This window comes from Papio anubis, chromosome 10, assembly GCF_008728515.1.
Source record: "Papio anubis isolate 15944 chromosome 10, Panubis1.0, whole genome shotgun sequence".
Classification (NCBI taxonomy): domain Eukaryota; kingdom Metazoa; phylum Chordata; class Mammalia; order Primates; family Cercopithecidae; genus Papio; species Papio anubis.
The window spans coordinates 20,614,550-20,636,495 of NC_044985.1; the positions used below are offsets into that span (position 1 = coordinate 20,614,550).

At 44.6% G+C, this 21,946-nt stretch overlaps 1 long non-coding RNA gene across 1 annotated transcript; it reads left to right on the forward strand.

Annotated features, from left to right (window-relative positions):
• Window positions 1–15,216: 15,216 nt before the first annotated feature.
• LOC108581744 lies at window positions 15,217–20,440 on the forward strand. The gene is made up of 2 exons (XR_001894456.3): window positions 15,217–18,738; window positions 19,700–20,440. It is a non-coding gene; the product is annotated as an uncharacterized LOC108581744 (long non-coding RNA).
• Window positions 20,441–21,946: the final 1,506 nt, after the last annotated feature.

Here is a 21,946-nt window from a genome sequence, read left to right on the forward strand (position 1 = left end):
GGTTAAAAATGAATTACACAGAAAATAAGGAGTTGATGGCGTCCACCATCAGACCAATAGAATCAGAATAAGCAGGGTTGGGGCTCAGTAGTTCAGATGAGAAACAAGTTGTTCCAACCCAATGTGCCCTGGGAAAGTTTTGCAGGACAGATGGACTCTGAAGCTGAGCTTTACGGCAGGCCACATTGCCACTACATCACCCCACCTGCTTCCTGGTTGGGCACACTGTTGGAATGTCACACCAAGGGGCCCAAAGTTTAAATACTTTCAGGACTCCTTAACTGCAAATATAATTTTTAGCAGAACATTGAAAGTAACTTGCTCTAGACTTATGCCTTTATCTGTAAATTTTGCCACAGTTGTTCTTAAGGAAAATAGGCACCTTTTGCTTCCAAACCTTTGGTCCCTTATAACCATTGCTTTGCCGAGTGTCCTGGTCTACTTTTGAGTGTCCAACTTTGGTTCTCAGAGTGCAGTTCCAGGCTGACCCTAAATATAACTTGTCATTATATCTAGGTTCTCAGACTGTGGCTCCATTCTTCACATCTTAGCTGAAATTCCAGGCTTCCTTCACCTCCTCCTTCTTTCTCACATCAGTGAGTCACCATATGCTGGTTCTCCAAGATCTCTTCTATCCATTAGCAGCCTTGCAATTACCACCACTGTGTGGCCAGCCCAGACTTTTAGAACTTTCTACCTGAGCTATCCAAATAGATTTCTGCTTGGCCTCTACACCTCAGCTTTCTCCTTCTCATCCATTTGTTTGTTTTCAGACCCATTTTCTCTTTCCTTCTTGGCCTCAGATCATGTTGCTGGTCCTTCGGCTACTTACCAGTGGCTCATCTCAAACACTGCCCTTCCACAGTGGGGTTTCTGAGTGATTTACTGGAAAGGGGAATGTTGGGGTAAGGTGGACTGGCTTTGACTCTGTCGGGTGGTGCAGGCTGGTTCTCAATCTGTGGGCAGTGGACCCCAAGGGAAGTTATTGCGAAGGGTCTAAACACCCCCAAGTGCCAAATCTTCCTGTAGATTGAATATATAATGTGCTACAATTTTTGAAATGCATGTGGATGCTATTGTGATTCATAAAATACGGAATTGGTTTGGAAGTGTCTTGAATTCATAGGAGTTGTGTGTGTGTGTGTGTGTGTGTGTGAGTGTGTTTAAGAATGTTGTTCAGGCTGGGCACAGTGGCTCATGCCTGTAATCCCAGCACTTTGGGAGACTGAGGTGGGTGGATCACCTGAGGTCAGGAGTTTGAGACCAGCCTGACCAACATGGTGAAACCCCATCTCTACTAAAAATACAAAAAATAGCTGGGCGTGTGGCAGGCGCCTGTGATCCCAGTTACTCAGGAGACTGAGGCACGAGAATCGCTTGAACCTAGGAGATGGAGGTTGCAGTGAATCAAGATAGCACCACTGCACTCCAGCCTGGGTGAGAGAGTGAGACCCTGTCTCAAAAGAAAAAGAAAAAAAAAAAAGCCAAAAACGAATGTTGTTCGTCAACAGACATTACCACACTACCAGCACGATCGGCTTTCATCTGGTGGTTCATGAAACTTTGTGGTTGTTAAAAGTGATCTTCATGTTCCGCAGAGGAAAGGCAGCCCTAGAGGGAATATAGTTTTTGTCTGGTGCCCAGAGCCTATCTACCTCTACTTAGGCTGCCAGAGAATGGAGCTTGGGACATGACCAGTGTGGAATAGGATGGAAAAAATATTTCTCTGTACACTGATCACTGCAGTGCTTTCAGCAGGGAGCTATCAACCAAGAACCAACCACATAAGGGGGTTGTTATTTGGGTAGGAGCTTTCAGGTTCTCTAAACCTACCTTCCACTCTGGGCGGGAATCCTTTATGGAACCTCCCTGTGGGATGAACATTAGCTTGGCCCTAGTCTCTGCGTAACAGGTAGCCCTGTTTACTACAAAGTAAATTCAGATTCCAGAGCCTCCACCTCGGTTGTTTCTGATTTGGCAGGGTTGGGGCGGGGCTTTGAGCATTTGTCTTTTCAAATAATGCTCGAGGTGATTCTGATGTCAACCAGAGTTGAGTGAGAAGATTGTTATGAAAGGACACAAATACCTCATCACGGTGCTTTTTGTTTGTGAAGTGCTCACTAAGGCGTGAACAGCGTCATGGTGGGGCTCCTGCAGGCTTTATATTTACACCCCGTTTCTTATTTCTCACACCCACTCTGGTAGATAGATCCCTATTTCAAAAATGAGTGAATTAGGGTTCAGGGAAGTGAAACCTGTGTGCCGGCTGGGGACTGACGGTTGGAACCCCAATGTACAAATGAAACCAGGGAACAGTGGGTGTGACGAGCACTTGAGGAGCGACAGACAGTTATGACCTCGAACCCACAAGTGAGACTGCAAACACAAATAGGCGGGAGCCCAGCAGCAGGAGACTGACGCTGCTGGAATCAGGGCACGGGCATTGCTGTTTAAGAGTTTCTGACACACTCAGTTCCTCCCTTCATCCTAAGAGACCTGGGCTCACTAGCAGAGGGGCTTTGGCAAGTTACTTGATGAATTAGGGCCTCAGTTTCTTCATCTGTGAAGTGGAGATAATAATAGTGCCTACCTCCTGCTGTGAGTCTAGTCGTCAATATCAACATTGGTGGTACACCTGCTCGGTACCAGTCCTGGGGTGGGGGTGCCCCTCTCTAGAAGATAAAAGCTCATGTAGAGACTAAGGGAGAAGGAGCAGGACAAGAGCATCGGAAGCTCACCTCATTCTTAATACGAAGAGACATTAGGATCAGGAAAACCAGATGCTTGATGTTCTCTCTCGTACCCATAGCAGATGGGTGCCTCAGTGGGTTCCCCCAGAAGCTGATGGTGAGCAGGGAGATGGCAGCCACCTTTTCTTTTCTCTTTCTTTTCTCTTTTCTTTTCTTCTTTTCTTTTCTCTCTCTCTCTTTTTTTTTCTCGGATCTTACTCTGTCACTTAGGCTAGAGTGCAGTAGGGTGAGTGTGGCTTATTGCAGCCTTGAACTCCTGGGATCAAGCAACCGTCCTGTCTCATCCTCCTAAGTAGCTGGGACTACAGGTGTGTGCCACCATGCCCAGTTAATTTTAGTTGTTGTTATTGTAGAGATGGGGTTTTACTCTATTGCCCAGGCTGGTCTTGAACTCCTGGCCTCAAGCAATCCTCCCACCTCAGTCTCCCAAAGTGCTGTGACTGCAGGTGTGAGCCACTGCACTCAGCCAGCATCCACCCATTTCTTACAGCGGCTCCAGTGTGAGGGGGTAACAAAGGGATGCTTACAAGGCAGTAGCCCAGCCCCCAGGTCTCCGGCCTGGTCCCTGAGGAGTGCACATGTGATAAGAGAGATTCTTCTTTTGGTCACAGGGATCTTAATGATCACTGGAACTCAGGCTGTTGGAGATGCCACTTAGAAGTTCAAATCTACTTCCAGATGGCTTCCAAGAGACGGATGGCCTCTACAGTGAGGCCAGTCATCTGGTGTATTCTTACCTAAGTGGCCTTGCTGTCCTCCACAATGGCATCTCGGCCCACGGGCCAGCCTGGTAAGGTCTTTAAACCTATGACCACCAGGTGATCTTCCCTGGGGAGCAGCAAAACTATCATGAGTCTGTCCAGGGATCTTAGAGATGAGTCATACTTTTCTACCCTGTCAGCTCTAGGCTGAAGTAGAATGTACCAGCAACAGACTAGGATGACCTCGCAGCTACCTGTCCATAGGAATACACCTCTTCTTTCTTCCAACCTCTCAGCGTCCTGGTGTTTCCTCTACGTTAATGTCTTGCTAGAATGGTTTGAGTTGACATTAACTGTCTGCTGTGTTTTATGCAGCACATGGCCACCTACCAAGCGGCACTTTCCATTTTGGGTAGGGGGAGCAGGACATATTTTATACCTCCAATCCCATTGTCCTTTATGAATCTTTGTTCCTTTTCCCCTCACTTCCCAAATTGATCGCTTTGCTTCTTGATTATGATATCCCTGTGGGTGAACCCGTAGATAGCAGAAACTGAGCTGTCTCTGCTGTTGATAATTTTAGTTCTTCTTGGAACTCCTTTCTTTTTGCAAATGCCTACCAGGTGTCCCCGAGTGAGAGATGATACTTGTTTGTTTGGTAAAGGCACCCAGATAAGAACAGTCAGAATGAACAGCTCCAAAAGAGAAGTGGTTTCCTTGGTCACTGACTTACCACATTAAACATTCAGCCTGGCTCGCTGTCTGAAATGAGTCAGTGGTCCTTTCAGAATTCCCTTTACAACAGTGTTTCAAAGAAATCTGTGACTGAGGTTGCAAATCATTTTTTCTTCATTGCAGCTGACTATTTTGCATTTTCCCAAGGTGAAACTCAGCCTGTCATTTCAGGTGTTGAGAAAGACAGTCAACACTTCAAAGTTGAGGGGGCGGGGGTGTGGGGGGGGGGTACCCAGCTACCAATGGGAAGCCCGAAAGCACTCTTTTCAAGGATAGGAAAACACTCACCAAAGTCAGATTCTAACATCGAACTGAGTGGTTTGCTATGTGCAGCTTTCTAGTGGCTTGGATTTTTCTCTCCTAATTTTTTTTTAAAACCATCATCCTTCTGGTTGCCATCATCCTCTTTGCTTTCCTGACCTCCCAGAGTCTGGCCTCACTTGATTTACCAAATATTACCTTCCGGCTCCTTTTTATCAAAGGTCATTTTTATGTCCATGGTGGTCTCCTTCCTGACCTCTCTTCACACAGATTGCAGCAGCGATTTTTCTTTTCTTTCTTTTCTTTTTTGAGATAGGGTGTTGCTCTGTTGTCTAGGCTGGAATGCAGAGGCATAATCATGGCTCACTGCAGCCTCTGCCTCCTGAGTTAAGTGATCCTCCCACCTTAGTCTCTCAAGTAGTTAGGACTACAGACACAGGCCACCATGCTCGTCTAACTTTTGATTTTTTGGAGATGAGATCTCGAGATGTTGCCCAGGGTGTCTCAAACTCCCGGGCTCAAGTCATCTTCCCATCTTGGTGGCCTCCCAAAGTGCTGGGATTACAGGTATGAGGCACCATGCCTGGGCCAGGAGTGATTTTTCTATGGGGGTTATTATCCACTCATTTCTGCACCACCTTCTGCATTGACAGAAATCTTTTTCATCTTAGAGCCCATTTTCCATCCCATGTCCTGGCTAAAAGCTTCCTGATGGATATTCAGTTCCTTCTTTCCCCAAATGCTTGCTGAGCACTCTGTCCCAGGCACTAGACATAGGGATAAAGACAGTGCACAAGGCCTACCAGGAACCTGTCCTCATGGAGCTCACGAGGACCCAGACAAGTGCACCTGCACTTACAGTCCAACCTAAACCAAACGTGGAAGGCTTTCTGAAAGAGATGACCTCAAAACTAAGACAAAACAAGTAAATAGGAGTTAACCAGGTGAAGGGGGTAAAGTGAGGGGTTTTGCTTTTCCTTGCACTCATGCTACTCGGCATCTGCTGGCACTCTGCTTTGCATCAGCTCGTGTTGTTTCTATGCCCAGTGTGGGCATGCTGTTTGTTACCTTTAAGGTGCTGCAACTCTGAGGGCCAGAGAGTGTGGTATTTTCCACTTATCCTTCTCAAGTTTTAGCACAGTATGGAATAGTTTGCAAGGAAGGAAAGTAGCATTTAAGGAGGGCCTGTCATGTGTCTGTCGCTTTGTGTGCAAGAGGTAAAAGCAGCCGTGTTACTGAAAGGAATGGGAAGCCATACGGTTAGGGCAATGCCACAGGCATCGTGGTTGTATTTTTGTCTCCACTGCTGAGTGGGTGTGTGATTTTGGGTGAATCTCTAAACTTCCCCTGGGCCTGATTTCCTCATCAGTGGAGTGAAGGGATTCCACTCCAGCATCTTCCTGCTCTGTCATCTACTTTTTCCTGTGGCCTCGCAGGCCATCTGGTTGTTGCTGAACTGGTGGGAAGACAACTGCACAAGTCAGTTCAGGGGTTAAATCTGGAACCCCAATGTGGAAATGAAACCGCAGCCCTGAATACATTAAGTGCTGGGTTCGTTGGACATTAAGGAAAGAAAGTCCCTGAGGAATGAGCCCTAGCGCCTCTGTGCCCACTACCAGGAGCCCCCAGCGCAAGCTACCAGCCAGGGAGGAACAGTGCTTGCTCGGGCTTTGCTCTGTGGGTATGCAGAGCTTCCACCCGGCAGCATCTACACCTGCGGTCTTGTAACCTAGCTACAGAAATAGCATATGCATGCGCAGAAGGCAAGTTGATGAGCTAGACAGTGGGTACAGACACTTAGAGCAGAACTTTGGTGCTGAAAACACCTAGTTCAGGACATCATGTACTAACTCAAGGGTGCCTCCCCCTTTTTGTCTCTCTTAAATTTTTCAAAACAGGAAGAAACTTTTCTTTAACTGCAGGCACCAATAACCTATGACCTTCTAGAGAGATCATTCTGGAAACCATCTAAGAAAGCTACCCTTACTGAGGGGATGCTAATCACTCTTTTCCCCTCTCCCCACAACTCCCCCCCGCCACCCACCGCTTTTTTTTTTTGTAACTCTGGGCTTCTGGCAACAGTCTGGAAGGTTGGCACAAGGCCATCTGAAACCACAGTGGGGTGTTAGGTAATCTGTTCTCATTAAAATGCTGTTCTGTGGTTTAATTTTCAACGGTTTCTTTGCAGCTTGAAAACACGCATGCCATATTTTTTGAGGTAAGGAGAGATGACTGTTACAGAGGCAGAAAGGCGGGAAGATGGGTGCCCCTAAGACACTTTCTTGTCTGTTTCATTCTGGAGGTGGCAAATTGAGCCTAAGGCGGCACTCAGGGAGCTTCCTAGACATAACTGACTCTGGGGACAAATGTTTCAAAGACATCTGAAAACTCTGAGATTGAAAGTATCAAATCATATGATGATTCCTCTACTTAGTCATTGAATTGAGCACTTTTATTGACTGTCTCCCGAGTGCCAGGCACTGGGAGACATTTCAAATCACACCGGAGGACAGAGAGCTAGAAGCCACTGCCCAGCAGGAGATCACCACCAGGTGGCTGATGACAAATAGGGCGGGTCTGTTTCTTCTCATCCTCACCTTCATGGAATTCCCACTTTTTGAAGCGTATCAGTGAAGACAGCAAACTAAAGCCCAGGGTTATCATTTCTTTCTAAAAAAGAGAATTGCAATGCATTCAAATGCTCTCATTGCCACAGAAAGGCCTTAAGGTTGTCAAGTTTTGAGTTCAAGCTTTAAATGAGTTGCGTTCTGTCATGAGCAGCATAACTTCTGTAGGGGTGGTAAGGTATAACCCCTTTCCTTCTCAACATAAGGATTACAGCCAACACTGCTATAACAAAAGACAGGTCAACAAGAGAAAAACATAGCAACTATATTAATCAAAGTTTGTATGACATGAAAGTCTTCAAAAATGAAGACTCAAAGACCCAGAGAAAGCTGTTTTTTTGCTTAGGTTTAATGAAGAATGGACAACTGTGTAGAAGTGTGATTGGAGAAAGGGTACGGTGTAATGGTGATAGACTGAGGGGGTGGGAAATCCAGGGAGGCTGTCTGTTCAAATTCTTCTTGGCCTCTCTGTGCAGCATTCCCTCCTCCCAGGTATGGGGACAGGACCCCTCTGGAATGAAGGTCTTCAAGGGAGAAGGGAGAGAATGACCCTTCTGGTTTTACAGCTTGCTTTAAGGGAGAGGGGCTCTATTTTCTATGATCTGCCTTGGGGAAGGAGAATTCTGGTTTGTATGACTTGCTTTGGGGGAGAAATGACGAGAGGTGAAAGACAGGAGGGCAGGAGAAGGTCAGAAAGACTTTGCTTCTGAGGCCTTCCAATCTCCTTTAGTTCCAAGTACTCAGTGTGCCCAAGTGCCATGCTCTGGGTTGCTGCATTCTGAGTCCCAGAACCACTCACCAGCAAGACTAGGGTGCCATCCTCACGCTGATAACAGCGGGTAGTTCAGACAGTCTTCTAGGAACTGTCCCACCTCCCCCACAACTTCCCCCTTCTTTGCCCCAACCTTCTTGACTGACTCGTTCCCACCTCACGCAGCCCTGGCTTTGTGACCAAGACCTTGGTCCTTAACTTTGCCACTCCTGCTCTGCTGTTTGTACATTCCCAGCATCTTGGCTTTCTTCCTAGTTCTTCTCTTTGGCTCTCAGCAGTGCTGAGGCTCATGGAACCTAGGCTAACCTCTGTCCCTCAGGGTGACAGAAGAGCACCAAAGGATGATGTCCAGGTGCGATGAAGATGGCCCCCCAGTAAACTGAACTAACCAAATTCAGCCCCAGGCAAGTTGGACAGGGCAATTTTGACCCAGGTCTAATTTGAACATTACTAACCAGATGAGCATTTTAAGTCATACCTATTCCAGTAACAGGTGAAAATTCTACCTGTTCCAATAAAAGATTAAAAGAAACCCATCCTGGGAACTTCCCCCCCACCAACATCTTTCTTTTTTTTTTTCTCTTGAGACAGGGTCTTGCTCTGTTGCCCAGGCTGGAGTGCCATGGCATGATCATAGCTAATTGCAGCCTCAACCTCCTGGGCCAAGCGATGCTTCCACCTCAGCCTTCCAAGTAGCTGGCACCACAGGTGCACACTGCCACACCTAGCTGATTAAAAAAAAATTTTTTTTTTTTAGAGATGGGGTCTCCCCGTGTTGCCCAGGCTTTTCCAACATTTTTCTTCCCTCCTGTCTGTCCTCACTCTTTGGACCAGTTTCTCTCCTTTTTTGACAGTGTTATTGTATGTGTACTAATGCAGAAATGTGCATAGTTACTTTGGGTCTTTGTTTTGAGGGACTCAGGGCATTTAAGTTTTCAGAAAGCATCCACAATAGTTAATATTGACAAATGCCTAATTCTCCCTCTCTTAACCATTAACTATTTGGCTCAATTGAGACCTTCAATCAGGGTTCCTTAAAAACATTTTTAGATAAGCATGAAGGCTTTTGATTTTATTTAAAATCTTCTCATTGGTGGACATTTTTTGAGACGAGTCAAATTTGCTGACACTTAATGGAAGTATTTTATATATAGATTCTCCTCAACTTACAATGGGGTTGCATCCTGATGAAAACCCAAGTACGCTGAAAATAATGGAAGTCAAAAATGCATTTAAAGGATAAGATGGTTGATGACCACTCCTGGCTTGCTGCCTTCATGCTGGGAAATTCTCTTCAGTTTCATCTCAAGAGTAACTGCCTTCCTTTTCTTCTCACTGGAAGCAGGAGACACAGATTGGCGTTTTGTAGACATGACGGTATTTGAAAACACAAAACACAATATCCAAAAAAAAAAAAAAAAAAACAAACCACTGACCACTTGGTCCACTATAGAGCATCGGTCACTGACGCTGTTGATTGCCTGGTTGACTGGGAGCTGTGGCTCACTGCTGTTGTCCAGCATCATGAGAGAGTCTCATATTGCGTATTGCCAGCCCAGGAAAAGATCAACATTCAAAATTCCAAGTATGGTTTCTTCTGAATGCATATTGCCTTTTCATTATCATAAAGTCATAAGTCAAGCCATCTTAAGTCGGAGACAGTCTGCCCCAACAGGTGAGTGTGGAGTGCGAAGGTCTGATTTATTGTCAGAATTTGTCAAAATATTGACATTAAAGCAGGTAAAATCAGTGTGGTTTTCTTCATGGAGGGTTTCACTTTGACTTTCAATACTGAATCTGAGGGTTTGATGAACCCGGAAATGCAAAGTGAAACTTGGGAGTATCGGCGCATTTCAAGCCAAACAGACCTCTATGAATGAAAGCTGAGTTCTAGTTGAGCTTCTTATCAGCGTAGATCATTTGTTAGATGTCACCCTTTTCTCTTCATAAAAAAATATGGTCCCTTGTCTCGAAGGAGCTTGTTTTTAAAATAGGATATATTGTCAGCCCCCAAAGAGCATGGCATTTTCTAACTCTTCTCCTTAAAGTTCCATGCTCTTCTGGACTACTTTATTTTTATTTATTTATTGAGACAGGATTTCACTCTGTCACCCAGGCTGGAGTGCAGTGGCATGATCTTGGCTCACTGCAATCTCCACCTCCTGGGCTCACGCGATCTTCCTGCCTTAGCTCCCCAGGTGGTTGGGACTACAGGTGCAAGCCACCACGCCTGGTTAATTTTTGTGTTTTTTTGTAGAGACAGGGTTTCACCATGTTGGCCAGGCTGCTCTCAAACTCCTGAGGTCAAGCAATCATCCACTCACCTCGGCCTTCCAAAGTGCTAGGATTATAGGTGTGAACCACAGCACCCGGCCTGGACTACTTTATTTAAACTAAAGGTGCCATCTTTTTTTTTTTTTTCTGTTTTATTATTTTGAGGTGCTACCTTTGGAGGGTGGGTTGTAAGATCTTCCTGCCCCATCTTCTGGAAGACTGGAGGAAAGGGAGTAGTGAAGGTAAGGCTGGCAGAGCTCTTCCCCCTACATTATCTCTTATGTGGGTGGGGGCACATGGTAAGGGTGCCCCCTGCCTCCTCCCTTGGCTGTGATGGCTCTGGGAAGCAATGTGAAGGCTAGAGGGCGTGAAGAAAGGGAGGCCCTGAACCACCAAAAATGCATTCTCCTATCTTGACACTTTTGATATGCTAGGTTAGAGTAGATCAATAAAATAGTGTGATGGAAAGCCACCCCGTGTATTTCTCCTGAGTGCACATTCAACATAGCAAATGCTTCATTCACTCAGGCTCCGGGAGGCTTTGTGTAAAAGTAGAAAAGGTACAGAAGAACCTTTTGTTTTCATAATACTTTAAACAGACTTAGCGTTCAAGGTGAAATTTGGGGTGTCTGTCTGTGCAATGAATGTGACCCTTAGGTCCGTAAATCCCTGGAGTCTGGGTACCTGAGTCTGAAAGGGGCTCTTTCAACACTGCCTCCCACCCTGCTCCCATTGCTTGCTTACAGTTGTTAAAGTTTAGCTGAGGTGGGATCAAAATCAGCGACCGAATGGCAAGGTGCTATTGTCCTGGTTCCGCCAGAGAGTTTACACATACTCAGAATATTAGACGTGATTGACAGAGGGGGGTGTGTGTGTGTGAATCAAATGCCTTGTTCTGGTTTGCAGTCACAAAGAATCCTTTCCTTTTGAAATCCAAGAAGGTCCCCTTCTTTTGGCTTGTGGAGAGAATTAGGCAGCAAATAATCATGAACATTTTTTTTTTTTTTTTGGTAATCGGCTAAAACTTTAATTGATGTAGTTTATGAAGTTTGTAGGAATTTCGGGATGGCTTTTTTGCCTGCCTTTCAAATGCAGCCTCCCGTCGAGGGGCATTAGTTCTAATAGGTGTATGGTCTTCCCTAAATCCTCTGATCTGACCTTGGTTATTGTTCAAACTTTACATTTAAATAAACCATAAATTTATTTTGCATAACTAGATGATATTAAAAGAAAATTGACCAAATGATCAAAGGCGTTCTGTCTCTCTTTTTTTTTTTTTTTTTTTTTTGAGACGGAGTCTCGCTCTGTCGCCCGGGGTGGAGTGCAGTGGCCAGATCTCGGCTCACTGCAAGCTCCGCCTCCCGGGTTCATGCCATTCTCCTGCCTCAGCCTGCCGAGTAGCTGGGATTACAGGCACCCGCCACCTCGCCTGGCTAATTTTTTTGTATTTTTAGTAGAGACAGGGTTTCATTGTGTTAGCCAGGATGGTCTCGATCTCCTGACCTCATGATCCGCCTGTCTCGGCCTCCCAAAGTGCTGGGATTACAGGCTTGAGCCACTGCGCCCGGCTATGTCTCTCTTTTTAAAAATAATCCAGAACAGAATCCTGCATACAGGTTAGGATTCTATGAAACAAAGACTTTGTATGTGACTTGCAGAAATGATTGTGCACATAGTCTGAAAGCCTTTTAATGGCCTCGAATTGACGAGTCTACAATCAGGAAGGGCCAGGTGGACCTGAGCTGGGATGAGTGCTTTCTTGGCAGGGAGCCCATTCTCATGATGAAAGCTGGGAAAATTTGCTTGAGGAGAGTAATCCAACGATACGAAAGGATTAGGCAGGCTTACATTTAGCAAACTGGAAACCATGAATGTGAATGCTGCACCTCTTCCCCACTCAGACAGCTGCCTTGCTTATAAAATAGAGCAACCATAATTAAATAAGAGGAGAAACTAAAGAGAGAGGGTGGGAGGAAGGAAGCACCGGGTGTTTCAAAATGATATCGTGTGCATACAAACCAAGTTTGACAGCATTAAGTAATTCCTGGTCAGTGCTAACAAAACACTCCCCAGCGTCACTCCAAAGACAGGTGGAAACTTTGAACCTGCACAAACTCCAAGTTCACCTTCCACTCTTTGCTCCTATTGGTCCAGACACTTTTTTTTCACTTCTGATTACTTACTTATTAATGCCATTAATTAAAACCTGCCTCGCTTTCAGATGCATTATGAAGCTGTTTGTAAAGTGCTGTGAAGGCAACTTGTTCCAAGAGCCATTAATTCTGGTAAGGGCCATGTCAGCTTCAGTTATGTGCACATAAATGCAAACTCAACCTGGTCAATAATCTCCAGGGATGGTCTAAATTGCACAGCTGGCTTTTTAGAAAATGTGTGTGGAGGAACATGAAAAGATTGTTGAAAACGCCTGAGTAAGGTTAGATAATAAATGGAACTGTACTGGGTAGGGGGAGGGCAGAACAAAGAAGTTATTATTGAGCATGTGGTATGTACTGTATTCCACAAAGGGGTGATTTAGGCTGAGTTAACAAGGTATTTGGGAGGAGGTATTAAAATAGGAAGGCAGCATAAAGCATAATAGGTTTGACCAAATAAGTTCCCAGCAATGCCTGCTTCAGGTCCACTTTCTTTCTTCTGCTGGCTGTCCTACTGTCATCACTACTTGGGAGGATCGGGGAAATGGAGGTGGAAGATGACTCCTCGAGTTACCAGGTTGTTGGGCCTATGGACTTTCACCTTAGGACTTTTATAGAATATTATTTCACATGCTGTATTTATTTAATCTGTAAACCATATTCAGATAACAAAACTAAGTAGATAATAAAACGAGCTCACTGCTATGAAGGCCTTCTCACAGGATGGATGAATAGGTACGTGATGGATAAAGAAATAGATGGATAGATGGATAAATAAAGGCTTCATTCATCCAGTTATTCAACAAATATTTAGTAAATAAGAACCATGTGCCTAACATTGTTCTAGGTGATGGAGATGCAGTGATAAAGAAACACAGTTCTTGTACTCAATGAGCTTATCTTTTAGTGGGGGAGGCATGAAATAAACAAGTAAATATGCAGACGTGAGAGTGGCAGTAAAGAACTACAGAGACAATAATACAGGATAATGTCATGGAAATGGACAGAATAATTAGATAAATTTATAGCCTAACAATAGAGCTCCAGATAATTTAGTGTTGTTGTCTTCGATCTTGATTTTAACAACAGAACCTAAATATTTTTTCAGTTGAAAACACATATCCTATAGGGAAACCTCAATAAAGACTAGAGGTAAAAGCATATTTGCCCTAGTTGTTGTGTAGAGGGGTGTGTGTGTGCAAGTGTGTGGATGTGTTTGTGTGTGTATGGTGGTGCCAGAGCCCTCTCCACTGGTTTAGGTAAATTATAACAAATTGATTACAAATTGTATCTGTCGTAAGAGAAAAATACGTTAAAAATTAAGTGATAATTGTTCTGTTGCAATGGGATGGACAATATTGCTGGCAATCTCTCCTGGAGACATCCATAATCTGTTTGTGTCATTCACTTGACTCATTGTTCAGGGTCTGCACTAGGTCAGTTTCTATGCTTACTGTTTCTTTTCATCTTTTTTATATTTTAATTTCTTTTCCTATTTTTACTAAATTAGAAAATCATATCTTGCAATTAGGAAGATTTGATGAAAGGCACATATATTTGGTTCTGGATAGTTTAGTCTCACACAGATCCAGAACTTATGGCAAGGGCTGTCTCTAAGGACCACGTTCCATGCTTTGTCAGGTGCCCAGAGGATGAGCTTATCACATAAATGGGGGACGACTGAATGCTGCACATCAGGAGATAACAGCAAATGGATTCCTAGTCTATTCTTGGTTTCCATTTGGCTCTGAAAGTACATTTTTATGTTTTATTGCCACATTTAGGTGTGTTTTTAAATACATAAAATAATACATAATAGGTTTTCCTCTCCAACAAGTGTGAAAAGCCATTAAATGCTGGAACAAATCAATTTGTTGTTTTGTATTTTTGAGCTGTTTACATCGTAGTTCAGCCTTTTAAAAATCCCTTTATCTTATCCTTTTCATGGCCATGCAGGTTCAGGGTGTTCAAGATACTGACTATATCAGTGAGATATGCCCTTATAGCAAGTCACGTGAAACCATAGAAATGACCGTGAAGAAATTATTTTTTATCTCATCTCTCATTTCAAAACCTCCTTCCTTGTGAATAGCCAAAATATGTCACTATCTATCAGTGACTGCAATTTCCTCATGTTCCCAGTTGTCACCATTTCCTTTGTGGTAGTGGGTACTGTGATGTCCACTGTCTGGATTCCCCTCTAGGAATTAAAACTGTATTCTCCCCCACCCCCAAGTTGCTGGACATGCTGCTGGAAGACAGCTCTCAGCTGTCAATGCTCTCCGGGGATGCCTGGGCTGAAGAAAAGGACCTCAGCCACGGTCACACCTCCTTCCAGGGGCTGACCGATCCCCGTGCAGCAGAGAGGCCCAGCCCCTCAGCCCAACTCAGAGCACCGCTGAAGGGTCATCCCCACTCATCCTCCCCATGGGGCTGGCTTAGGACCTGATCACAGCTTAAATTTTCCCTCTGACCAATCCTGCTTCCTTTTCCTCCTTTCCATAGGTGTTAATCCAAGAATAACCCCTAATACACATCCTGCATGTTGGGGAACCCAATGTGTGATAGCTGGCTCCAGAAAAGATAGGATCAAGCACTCACTGGAATGGGGTTTTAGGTCTAGGTCATGAGCTGTCTGGTGGTAATGAGGCTCCCATCATTGGTAGTAGGTGCAGCACAGAGAACCCCGGGCTCAATGTGGCAGTATAGCTATTAAAACTTTTGCCGGCCAGGCATGGTGGCTCATGCCTGTAATCCCAGCACTTTTGGAGGCTGAGGCGGGAGGATCACTTGAGCCCTGGGGTTCCAGACCAGCCTAGGCAACATGGAAATACCTCATCCCTACAAAAAATACAAAAATTAGCCAGGCATGGTGGCACGTGCCTGTAGTCCCAGCCACTCGGGGAGCTGAGGCAGAAGGATCACTTTAGTTTGGGAGGTCAAGACTGCAGTGAGCAGTGACCGTGCCGCTGCACTCCAGCCTGGACAACAGAATGAGACCCTGTCTCAAGAAACCTCACAAAAACACACAAAAAAACTTTTGACAGTAGTGAACTGGGATGGCACAAACATGGAAGAGAATGTGATAGCTCATGAAATGTTTAGGCTTTTGAGAAATATGGCAGAAATGGGAACTTTAAGGACAGTGGAATTTGGTGGCTGTAATTAAACTCTGCTCTGAAAAAAGATAATGAAAAGCTGAGCATGACTAACGGGCAATTAAAATCTAAGTGTAAAATCCAGACAGTCTCTTTGGTAGCATACGAAGAGGCTTTTATCTCCTTCAGGAGGAGAAAGAGCCAAGGATCAGGCTCAGGATTTAAGTAGAAGAGTTGCTGAGCTCCAAGGAAGGCTAAAGTCTCAACCGAGGCTGCTCTACTATTACAAAGTTATGGCCTTAGTTGGGAAAGAATAGCCTTTGAGATACAGGATAGGGACATCTGGGTTGATGCATCCAAAAATCTTGAATCCTGAGATTCACCGGAACCTTGTGAACCTGAAGACGTGGCCCATATCTCTCTATCAAGAATGGTGTTCCCTTCTGGTTTAAAGATATCGAGGTTTCTCCCTGCAGGACATGTGCTCCTTCCTGGCAGGATCTCCCCTCTCCTTTCTTTTGTCCACTAGGTCAATGATTAGGGCTAAATCATAACATAAGCTGAGGACTTGCTGGGCCTTCCCAGAGAGGGAAGGGGCTATGCCCCCCAAAGAACTGCAGGACCTAGCCAACTTGTACCAGCAAGACCCAGGAGATGACTGGATTCTGAGGATGTGGGACTGACGAGGGCAGATCATACATTTGATAAAAGAGAGTTTATCGATATGGGAGTTCTCCCCTGGGATAAAGGGTTTAACACTCTGGGAAGAACTCCCAGGGAATGGTACAAACACATTGGTAGGATGGCTCCTGGAAGCATGAAAATGTGGTGGTCAACACTAATTGAGGCCAAAATGACAAAATTTTTGTGGCAGATGGTGGAAGAAGGAATTAAGAGGCTCAGTGAAGTAAGCACGTGAGAGAGGATATACTATAAGGGTGAAAAATCTACAAGATGACTATGTTCTACAGAAGGCCCGGGAAGACACATCATTGACCACTCCAATAAGGAATGTGCTGGAGAGGGGGGCACCAGCATTGCTAAAAAGCTCAGTGGTGTGGCTCCCGGGTATCCCAGGCCTGACAATAGAGAGACGCTGTTACAGAACTGAGCTCACAGATAACAACGGGGATCATAGGAACCCAAAACCATAAGAGGCCAGGTGGCAGCATTACCTGTCAGAAGCCAGGTAGGTACAACTATTGTAATGAGCAATAAGGTCAAATGGCATTCCTATGTCAAATGGCATCCAAGAGGGCCTGACCTGTAGATGGTTATGAAGATAGTTAATAGAACTCAGTGTCCATAAGGGCAATATAGGTGGCCAGTCAATGAAAGTACTGCTTAAGAGAGATCATGGGAGGATGACCAGGAGACTAAGAGATGTTGCCACAATAAAATTCATGATCCCTTGCCCAATTTTTGGACCTGAGTTAGTCTTTCGACCAGGAACCCACTGACTGAAGGAGAGTTCATGTCCCCAGGAGGAAGTATCCTGAGACACCATTGTAAGTCTGTTCATAAATGAGTCTCCCAGTCCTTCCCCAAAGGAATATATGACTGTATATTCTGAAACTTTATATTGTGGGAAGGGGAAGACCCAAACATTTTTGAGAACTTCTGGGCTCAGGGTGAGAGACTTTAGGACACTGAAGACTTAAATCATCATCATAGGCCCCCTCTTAGAGTGGGGGTGTAGGGAGGGAAAGTAATGAATAAAGTCCTGGCTCAGGCCTGGTTCACGATGGGTTCATTGGATCTGCGGACCCATCTGGTGGTCATTTCCCTGGTTCCTGGAAGTATAACTGGAGTAAATATACTTGGTAGTTGGTACAACCCCCACAATGGGGAAATTGGCCTGTAGGGTAAGAGGTCAAGCAAAAGTAGTGGGCAAGGTCAAGTGGAAGCCATCAAAGTGGGTTTTTCCTATCTTACTGGCAAGTTAGCAAAGTAAAAATAATATTGTACTCTAGGACTGGGGGGAATGGCAGATATTAGCACCACTCTTAAAGATGCAGGGTAGGAGTCTCCATCATATCTACATTTAATACACTAATCTGACACCTGAAGACAGCAGATGGATCCTGAAAGATGATAGCAGACCACTGCAAACTTAACCAAATAGTAGCCCCAATTGCAACTTCTTCTTTGAGCAGAATACCATGGCCTTAGATATCTGATATGTGGTCACTGGTCTGGCTAGTGCTTTCCTTTCCAACCCTATTGGAAAAAAGGATCCAACCCTATTGGAAAAGAGTGCTCTGACTTGGAAAGGACAAGAGTATCCATTTTCAGTTTTGTCCCAGGGCTGTGTTAATTCCCCTGTCCTCTGTCATATGATAGTCTGAACTAACTGACCATCCCAAGGAATATCACTTTGGTCCATTATATCAATGAAATCATGTTAATCAGATTGGATGAGCAAAAAATGTTCAGTACTATGGATACCTTGGTAAGACACATGTACTCCAGAAGGGGGGAGATAAACCCTACAAAATTCAGGGATCTATCACACCAGTAACATATTTAGGGGCTCCTGTTCTGGGACCTGCTGGGATATTCCCTCAAAAGTAAAAGGACAAATGAGTGCCTCATGTACCTTCACCACAAAGAATGAAGCACAATACACAACTCTTGGTAGGCTACTTCTGGTTGCGGAAGCAGCATATTCGGTATCTGGGAGTGCTGATCTAGTCCATGTAGCTGGTAACATGGAAAGAGGCCAGTTTTGATTATTGCCCAGAGCAGAAAAGGGCTCTGCAGCAGATACAGGCTTGGTTTATACTGTATGACCAGGAAGACTCTACAGTATTGGAGGTATCAGTGGTAGGAAAAGATGCCTTGTAGAGTTTATGGCAGACCCAATAGGAGAATTATAGTATAGACCGATAGATTTCTAGAGCAAGGAAATGCCATCTGCAGTGAAAATTATATCCCTTTTGAAAAATAGCTTGTGGGCTCTACTAGAGACTGTATACTTAATACATGATACACCAAGTGATTATGAAGCCAGAATTGCCCCAAATAGGCTGAATTCTGCCAGGTTCATAAGGTTGGGAAAGCCCAAGAACAGCACATAGTAACATGAAAGTGGTTCATCCAGGGCTAAGCATGAATAGGACCAGAGGACAGAAAACAGCTGTAGAGTCAGGGCACCCAGAGTCCCATGTCACCCACTATGACTGCACCAGTGTCCCTCCCTCAGCTTCTGTGATTGCAAATGGATCCTTTATGACCAGCTGGTGGAAGAGGAAAAAACCCTGAGCTTGGTTTCTGAATGGCTTGACTTGGTATGTGTGTTTAAGCTGAAAATCATGGTGGTTGCACAACAGCCCTTCTTGGGGTGGCCTTGAAAGAAGTAGTGAAGGTATGTGCTCCCAATGGGCAGAAGAGGTGATTCAGAGGTTAGAATATATACTGACTCAACATCAGTGGTGAATGGCTTAGCTGGCTATTCAGGGATCTGGGAGGAGAAAGACTGGACTATCAGGAACAAGAAAGTCTGGGGTAGACACATGTAGATGGACATTATGGGAGTGAGAAAGAAGGGGGAATATTTTTGGTTTTCATGTTAAAGCCTACTAGAGAGCATCCACCATGGCAGAGGCACTAAACAACCACATAGACAAAATGACTTGGCCAGTTAATATCAGCCAGCCTCGGTCATCAACTGCCCCAATGGCTGCTCATGAATAAAGCAGCCATTGTGGTAGGGATGGAGGCTGGGAGGGAGACAGGAGTTGTGCATGGGCACAATAGCACATAAATTTGTGCTTCTCATCCCCAGAACTCTGGGACTTACGATTGAGAGATCTTGGCTCCCAAAGGGGATCATGAATACTTCTGCCAGGGTATGAATCAAGAGTTCCATTGTACTATAAACTTTGACTGCTGCCTGCACACTGCAGGGTTCCTTGAGCCAAGAAATCAGCAGACGAGAAGAGAAGTCATCATCTTGGCAGGGGTAGTTGACTCTGATCATCAGAGAGAGGTAGGGCTACTTCTACACAATGAAGGCAAGGAGGAATGTGGCACCCAGGTGATCCACTTGGATACCTCTTTGAACCCCCTTGCCCACCTCAGACAGTAGATGGACAAGTTCAACTACCCTGGATGGGAGAAGAGCATGGTGACCAGGGACTCAGATTCCTATGAGGGTCTGGGTCATGCCACCAGGTAAGCCAGTGCGAACAACGGATGAGCTGGCTGAGGGTGAGGGGAATCTAAAAGGGGCTGTAAGAGGTGAGAAATGATGAGTGTTAGTTGCAGTCCAGAGATGAGCTATAGTGACAGGGGCTATCTCATCTCATTAACCTTCCTTTCCTAAGTTTTCTCTAGGAATCCTAGAGGAGTGGAATCCGAGCAATGCAAGGGGCAGAGTGGACTGGATATGTGATGCACTTTCAGATCTTCCATTAGGACTGAAGGACAAATTCCTCTTGCTGCTGGGAATGCTGCCGGAAAGGGGGCTCTCCGTCTTTTTAGGGGATTGCCTTGGGTGATAAACTTCCTTGACTAAGGGACAGTCTACATCCAATAACTGACCAATGATGGGGCATATAGGTTTGGTCCCCTCACCTCTATTCAGTTAAACTCTGAAGAGCTTTTCCCGAAATCCATAGCTCCCTTGAAGATTGGCTGAGGACTTTGTCGGGATATACCACAGCTCGCCTTCTCTCAATCTTGCATCTCCCTCTGCCCAATCTTGCTTCCTTTCTCTCCCTTTAACAGGTATTGATCCTGAGCCTATTCTCTAATACACATCTTAAATACTAATCTCCATCTCAGAGACTGCTTCCTAAGGAATGCCTTCAAAATGGAATCAAAACCAAAAGGCATGTTTTCGACAGCCAAGTGATTTCTTTGAGGGAAGCAGTGAATCGATTGGTGTTCAGATATGCCCTCTTCAATTCACAGGGAATGACTTCCTTAATGCAGAACTTCACCAAAACTGATGCCAATGTACTTTCCCACTTTACATCATGGCTCACAAGATAAGTGTTGACCAAATGAAAATCATCTTCTCTTACAGCATAGATTTTCACTGATAAATAATACCTACTTTACGATGCCTCTGTAGTGTTGTGTTTTCCATTACTTTTAGCTACAAAATTCTTCAATTTTGTATTGGGAAGCACTTGTAATGCTTGCACTTGTTCCGGCAAAACTTTATTGTTCCATCAGAGAAGTCACTATACTTTGTTGGAAAATGACACTGAAGCTTTTGTGGCTTCTTGCTGTTATTGAAAAATATTTTATAACAGATGCCACCCTGGAGGCATAGGGGCAAACATATTACCATCTGATACAACCCGATTTTCGGAGTTTTCTGGTCATACTTCCTATTCTTGACTTACAGTCTTACATTTTTGTTAGCTTGTTCTTACTTCTCCCAGCAAATACTGCTTCACAGCTCTTTGTTGGTCCTTGAACCTGTTCTCTCTTTACAGTCAGATGTTATCGTCTTGAGTTATAATATCTATGTTACGCTTTTCATCATCATCACTTTTGATCCACTGATACATTTTAGTAAATTAGAGAAAATCACAACATTAACTACTAAAGATACAAATTCAGTAAATGAAAACAGCGACATATGTTATCTGAGACAAAATACACACCATGTAAATGAATGGTTGGCCTAGATGAACTGATGTGTTGCTGGGGGTAATCTAAGCATTCAAGGATCTCATTTGGAGCAATCACACCCTGGCTTTTTCCACTTCCCCTTCTTCCTTTTTCCCTTTGTTGGTCCTATCTGGACTCCTTGCCTACTTCTTTCCCTTCCTCGTTCCTCTGTTTTCTTTTTGAGAGTTGAAGAACATTAAAATAGAAAGAGACCTTGGAGATCTTAAAATCTAATGATCTCATTTTACAGATGAGGAAACTGAAGTCCAGAGAGATACAACGAACTTCTCCAAGTCAGAGGGACGAGATCTGGCCTCCTGGCTTCTCTGACTCATGGGCCAATGCTTTTCCATTTTGCCACGATCCAGTAAACTTTCTCCTGCAGATTATCTTTCTGGTTCTCTTGTCATTGACAGTGGTTGAATCCATAGTGGTTAAGAACAAAGGAGAGAGGCGTTTACGGAAGTCATAACTTCCTCCTTTCCCTCCCTCTCCTTCCTTCTTTCCCTCCCTCCTTCCTCCCCTCTCTCCTTCTTTCCTTCCCTCCCTCTTTCTTTCCCTCCCTCCCACTACTGCCGGAATGGCCTGATAATGTCACTCTCTCTTCTACTCTTTGGTGACTTTTAAATCCCTATAGGATAAAGTTCAGTCTTCTACCTGGACATGTGACAGTCAAGTCATTTTTGTGTTCTGACTCTTACCCTCCTGTTGAGTCTTATCTTCATCACTCTATATATTAGCCAGGCTGGTTTATGATATACCAACAAACAGGTCCAAAATCTCAGTGGCCTAACACAACAAAGATTTATTTCATATTTGTAAAAAGTCCACTGCAAGTCTGGCTGACTTTCCAGAGGAACTATTCTTTATGTAGTGACTCAGAGATCCAGCCTTGACCACACGATTTTTCCATTTTCACCAGATTTCCTCCTTGCCATGGAGGAGGA